The sequence below is a fragment of the Acyrthosiphon pisum genome, chromosome A1 (assembly GCF_005508785.2).
Source record: "Acyrthosiphon pisum isolate AL4f chromosome A1, pea_aphid_22Mar2018_4r6ur, whole genome shotgun sequence".
Lineage (NCBI taxonomy): Eukaryota > Metazoa > Arthropoda > Insecta > Hemiptera > Aphididae > Acyrthosiphon > Acyrthosiphon pisum.
This window is the reverse complement of record NC_042494.1, coordinates 92,957,129-92,963,488: the sequence shown is the minus strand read 5'-3', so window position 1 is coordinate 92,963,488 and position 6,360 is coordinate 92,957,129.

The window sequence follows — 6,360 nt, the reverse complement described above, 5'->3', positions numbered from 1 at the left end:
CACATTTATACCGATAGGGGCAAATATATTTTAGGGCAAGGGATGCTGTAGCATCCCAGCATCCCAGCCAGTCCGCGCCTGTACCTACTACCATTTAGTTGAGTTACTTAGCTTCAAATTGATTACTTTTAAAGTTTAAACCTATACTGTAGCAGTGTAGAAAAATAAAGATATAAAATTCATGTAATCATGTTGTTTTATAGGTAATAGATGTTGATAGCCGATAGGTATAGGGACAGTTAAAAAAAATCCACTAGTTTTACTAGTTACCTACTTATGTTTTTCGAAAAATTGAAGCAAAGTACAAGAATTTACATAAATTAACTTAATTTTAAGTATCAAATAATTATTAGTGCAAGTTTTAGTGCTGTTTTCTAGTATCAATGGCAATAATATTATATATTAGAGTATATAATAAAGTATACTGTATAATGTGAAACAATATTAAAGTAAAAAATATCGATACTAGTTAGATTTTATTTATTATTTCGGTATACCGTATCATATTGCCATCATATTGGTATTTACTATTTAGGTATACCGTTACAAACCGGTATTGTAATCAATACCGTAATACCAAAAATTATTTTCAATACCGCAGCCCTTAGTTAATGAATGTAGGTATCTAATCTTTTAAAACTACTACCAATATATATTAATTTTTTAATGAAAAGTATACCTATATTATATAAGTATAATATAATTATAATTAAATATTTAAATATTAATAATGTGATAATTACACTAATTAGGTTTTAAAAATGTCATGTAGTTGTCAGTAATATTGTAGTCTAGGTGTTATTTTTCCAAGGGTTGGGGATTTTTATTCCGCAATAAGCATCTCTATACTATAGTTCAGTGCACACACTGTAAAATTCTGTATAATAATCTTACCAAACACCAAATAATTTATATCATGCCGACATAAATTGTTTCCTTAAACCAATCACAGGCATATAGCTAATGATATATTTAACCATATTTATCATAGCAAATATAACATAATTATAAAAATTAAATAATTAAATTTTTTCCAAAAAAAAAAAAAATAAGAAATAAACACAGTTTAATTTTTAAAGATTTATTAATATTTTAGGAAACAATTGAATAATGTATTTTGAGGTGGCTATTATAAGTTTTGACTCAGATTTATAACTTAGATAACCATGAATGGGGAATTTGATGGTATCTTATAGGCTACAAAAAATCGAAATTCGTAATAAAAATCCTTGTGAAATCCCTGGAATACAATATTACCCAACGGCCACACCGCATTTTTCAATAAAAATTATTGGATATTAGTTCATAATATCGCACATCCATATCAAAACAGTAACAACTCAAAAAATATGTTTTTACCATTTAACCCATTGCTTTTAAATAGTATGATAAAAATTAAATTGTATTTCAAATGAAATATTGTTTAAATAACTATATTCATTTTGTTTACTAGTAAATCAGTGTTCGCCAGCCTTTTTTTGTGGTGAGTCAAAATAATGTTCTCTTTAGTTATGACGGGGGGGTGGGGGGGGGGGCACTTTAAAAAAAAATCAAGTGTACCATAATAATAATATAGTTTTATTATTAAACATTTTTACTATAAGCAATTTATTTTATTATTTTATTTTAATATAATACAATAGGTAGGTACTGAATAATGAATAACAAATTCTGTTAAATATAAATAAATTTAATTTTTAAATTAAAATATTTAGGTATACCTCCACGTACACATAATATAAAAATATGAAATAATTGATATAATAATATGATAACATTTTCTTCAGCCATAATAAAATAATACCTACATGTGTCAGGTACTAAAAATTTAGTTAGTAGTTAATAGTTATAAATTATAATACAGTAATACATTCAAATTTATTTATTCAAATTGAATATCAAGGTTTGAAAACAAGATTTGAATTGAAATGAAATTGAAAAAATTCCTTTCCTAAAACTATTATTTAATTTTAATAATTTATCTTGATAAAGTAGAATTATTTTTAGGTTTTTTATTTTTTTTTTGAGAAGAAACCTTTTTAGCATCATACGAGTCTAGCATCAACAGGCACACAAATATGAACAGCATGCATTTACTATGAAATTTCTTGAGTAGCATTTCGTCGAAGTCTTGTGCCTCGATTGTTTTCTTCGTGAATTGGTTCGTGTTGAATTCAATGTGGAAGTACGGATCGCTGACGAACAAAACTACTGTAGTTGAATGTAATTAGGTTGTTACAATGCTAATAAGTATAGGTAATTCAAATAATATGATTCACGATGTCATAAAACTACAAAACATTTAATCACTGACTGTTTAATTTATTTTATTTGAATTTACCATGCTATGCATCTACACAAGAAACATGTTATTTAATTTTAAAACATTATGACAAACATTACGTCATATTATCACATTCTAGGTAAGGCGACATTAGGTAGGTAGCTAATAATAAATCACAAATAATTAGATAGCTTTAATATTTATTGTTTTACTGTAATAAAATCAGTTAAAATACACATTAATTATTAAATATTATCAATATAATAAATAAAAACTTAAATTAAAATTGTAACTCTTGAATGAGGACAATTTTAGAGAACTTATTATGAGCTGAAATTTAGAATCGCGGAAAAAAGCCCAGAAATATAAATATAAATGTGAACACATGTATACTCTACTCTTAATGGCCTAATTAGTAATTACCATATACCAAATTATCAAGGCTTGTTGGTTTAACTGGATTTAATGCAGAACGTTGATTTCTTAATGTTCTTTTAATGTGGTCTTCCACTGGCATCTTCGCTCTAGTGTTACCGTCCAACTTTCTGCCGCATAAACATCAAGTGGCTTAGATAAACCAGTTATCGATCATTCCTTCATCGCACACAAAGGTTTTTCTATCTTTACACTGTCATCATCTTTCAAATGGCTATGTTCTGTTTTACATCTGAGTTCTTTATTTTGAGATCGATGTATAATTCTCCAGTACCTATATTTCATTGAACACCTCTTAGAACACCTTAGGTTATTTTTTATATTCCAATATACTTTACAACATATACATAACCTTTGTAACAACCTTTGTCACCACCTTTATTTGATTTTATAATCTCCATAGTCACAAAAATTGGTAAAACAAAAGTATAAAATATAAAACAAATTTATAACTGGATAAAAATATACTAGTATAGGATGTGTAGATAGTATAATATTAACAACCAAGTAATAGAGTACTATATGGAGTGTCAATATTACCCAGCTATTGATAAATTTTAACATTTTGACTGGTTATATAGGTACTGTTTATATATTATTTATGATTATTATCTGTTATATTAGTATGTATTATGTATGTTTATACCTAAGACTTATTTTTTTTTACTTATAACTTATAACACAATATAATAATATATCATATTGTGTTCATAATTCATATTTATATTTTTGTTAGATCTACAATCTATATTTTATACAATTAACAATTAATTATTATTTTCATTATAATATATAATATACCTATCATTATATTTTGTTATAGCCTATAGGTAGGTACGTGTCACGAATTAAGATATACTTAATGTATATCTTAATTCATGGTACGTGTATTTATATTTTTGGGCTTTTTTTCCGCCTTCCGAAATTTACTATGTGCATTTACTTTTGATCTTATGACAAATATGGTACAATATTAATAATTAATAGGGACACGCTATAAATTATAATGATATTGTGGGACTCTATTTGAATACGTAATAGATTCTTGACTGGTAGAGTACTGATCAAGATTCAAGGGTGTTTAAATATTTGTTTGGAATCGTCGGTAATTTTTTATATTATAGGTTTAAACAAATTTGAATGGACAATGGTGATTAAAAAAAATAATGTGCATAAATCATCATAGCCCTATATCTTTAAATTATATTATTATAGACTTGGGTATATCCATTGTATTTAAGATTTCATAATTTAGAAACTACTCATCTAAATTTCTAATTATACTTATACATTAAAATATTCAAAAATTAAATTAAAGTTACAGGTAGACCGAGAGTGGTGCGACATCGGTACAGTAGAAGGGCAGAAATACCATCTGGGCCAGAACCACGAGTATTTGATAGGGAGTTTCGGGTTTCATTGACCTCTTCAGTAGTAAATATTAATCGATAAAATTGATGGGAGAAAAGAAAATTCTTGATTTGTACACCCATCGGATAAAGTGTTTGCCGTATACTGTGGGTCTTTATATACCGAGGAGAAGTGTGAGGCATTAACAAAGAAGAAACTTGTTCACTAGTGACTTTAGTTTCGCCAAGATGAACCTCATCTGGTATTGAGTTTGTTCCACGTTTACAGTGAACGAATTCCCAGAAAGATTTGAGATTAGTACAAAAGCGCTCTTGTATGCTATTCAAATAGTTTCTGTAAAGGCGCTTGGATTCATATTTACATCGTGCGCGCAGTCTAGAGAAGGTTATGTAACAATTATAACCACCTAGTAATTTGTATAATTTGTGAGATTCTTTTTTCATTTAAATAAGGTTAATTAAGCTACTGGAGACCCATTTTGGGAAAGTAGAATTGCGAAAGCTACGTACTGGAACCCACTCCCGAATACAGTCTTGAAGGATTTTTGTAGGAAATCTGCTGATTCGTTAGTCGATTTAGAATTAAGGGCATCGAACCAATCGATGCCTTTTAAGTAATGAAATATCCTCTCGTAATTAGCAACTCTAAAATCGTAATACTTGTGCTGGGCGTCAAGCATAGGGAAATTAGATGGAGAGGGACAGGAGTTAGTAGTGGCCGGGTGGTACAAGTCAGATGGAACCAAGAGATCAGCAGCCTGAGAGACTTGGATGGATGCGCTATTGGTGAAGATTAAATCGGGAACGGATCCGGTGTTATTGTATTATTGTTTAATGTTTTTGGAATTACTATGTTTTAAAATATTGTTTTTAAGAAGTAAGGTTACGTACAAAGATCATTTTTTTCATAAGTCTTTCACTTCGTAAAAAGATTTTATTTTAATTTTAATATTTTTGTAAGCATTATTATAATGTTCCTATCTGAATGCATCCACATTCAACGCTTATTCGTAAATATAACAAAATGTTTTGTAATTCTACTTTTATTATTATTTTTACTATTTTCGTATACCTCACCTTTTATAGTTTTAGCAAGATTTAAAATTGACATGACAGAAAAAGGGTAACCAGCGCACCTTTGCCAAATTCTTTTTTTATTTTATTAAAGTTTTCATAAAAACGCTGTTTAAAATCTTTAATTTGATTAAGTTTGATTCACCTGTCTTATATGCTATAATTCCCATACTTCGGCTAGTACCACTAGGTTTGTACAAAGGTTTCATTCTTATTTTTTTTAAATCATCCAATACTTTCATAATACCATTAATGCCATCTTTTTTGGTAATCCTTCGAAAGTATCTCATTCTATAAGCATCAAGATCATTATTATTCATGTCAGATATTAAATCTAAATCGTCTTGATTACTTTGAAAAAGATATGATTTATCAAGACCACAAACATGATAACATCATTTATAAAACCTCTATCCCGCGCTAGAGTTGGTAGCAACTTTGCTTCCATGCTAGTATGAAATTGCTCACGTGCCAAAGCAAGGGAAAACTTGTCATTCCCTTCTTCAAAATCTACGTTCATAATGTGAACTTTCTTATAGTTGATATTTTTATTTTATTTCTACTAAGATTTAATACAGTTCGATCGTAAACAAATCCATTTACCCGCCGACCAAAAAAATATGGTTGACCATGTTCAATTTTGCAGAGTGTACAATATCATTGGCATAACCCATCAACATAGTTGGTTTATTACTATATTATTCATTGACATTGTAGAATTAGCATATACATTTTTGATTTCTTTGTTATATTCATCTTTGTTTATAAGCCCCAAATCAATATTAAATTTAGCAAGATCGGTTTGCTTAAAATAAGGTATTGCAATATTACCAATCGAATCTATCTGATAAGGATTTGTTAATGAACCAACCTGATCTACAAACTCATCTACAATAAATAATTTATCCCCAAACGTGGGATTATTTGCTGATATGGTATATTTACCATTTATACGTTTTACGGCTTCACGGCCAGAATTTCCAACAATTATTAACGGGTACTCTTTATTTTTTTACATTCTTCTTTAATTCTCCGGGCTGAATCTCTATACAGGGTGATTCTTTTATCAAACAACACTCATTATTTCAAAAAGTGTAAGTTTTTTTGAAAATATTTTTTACATACTTTCAAGTCGCTTATAAAACAACGTTTTTCTTAAAAAATTATATTTTAAAATATTTTTATCCTTATAATTAT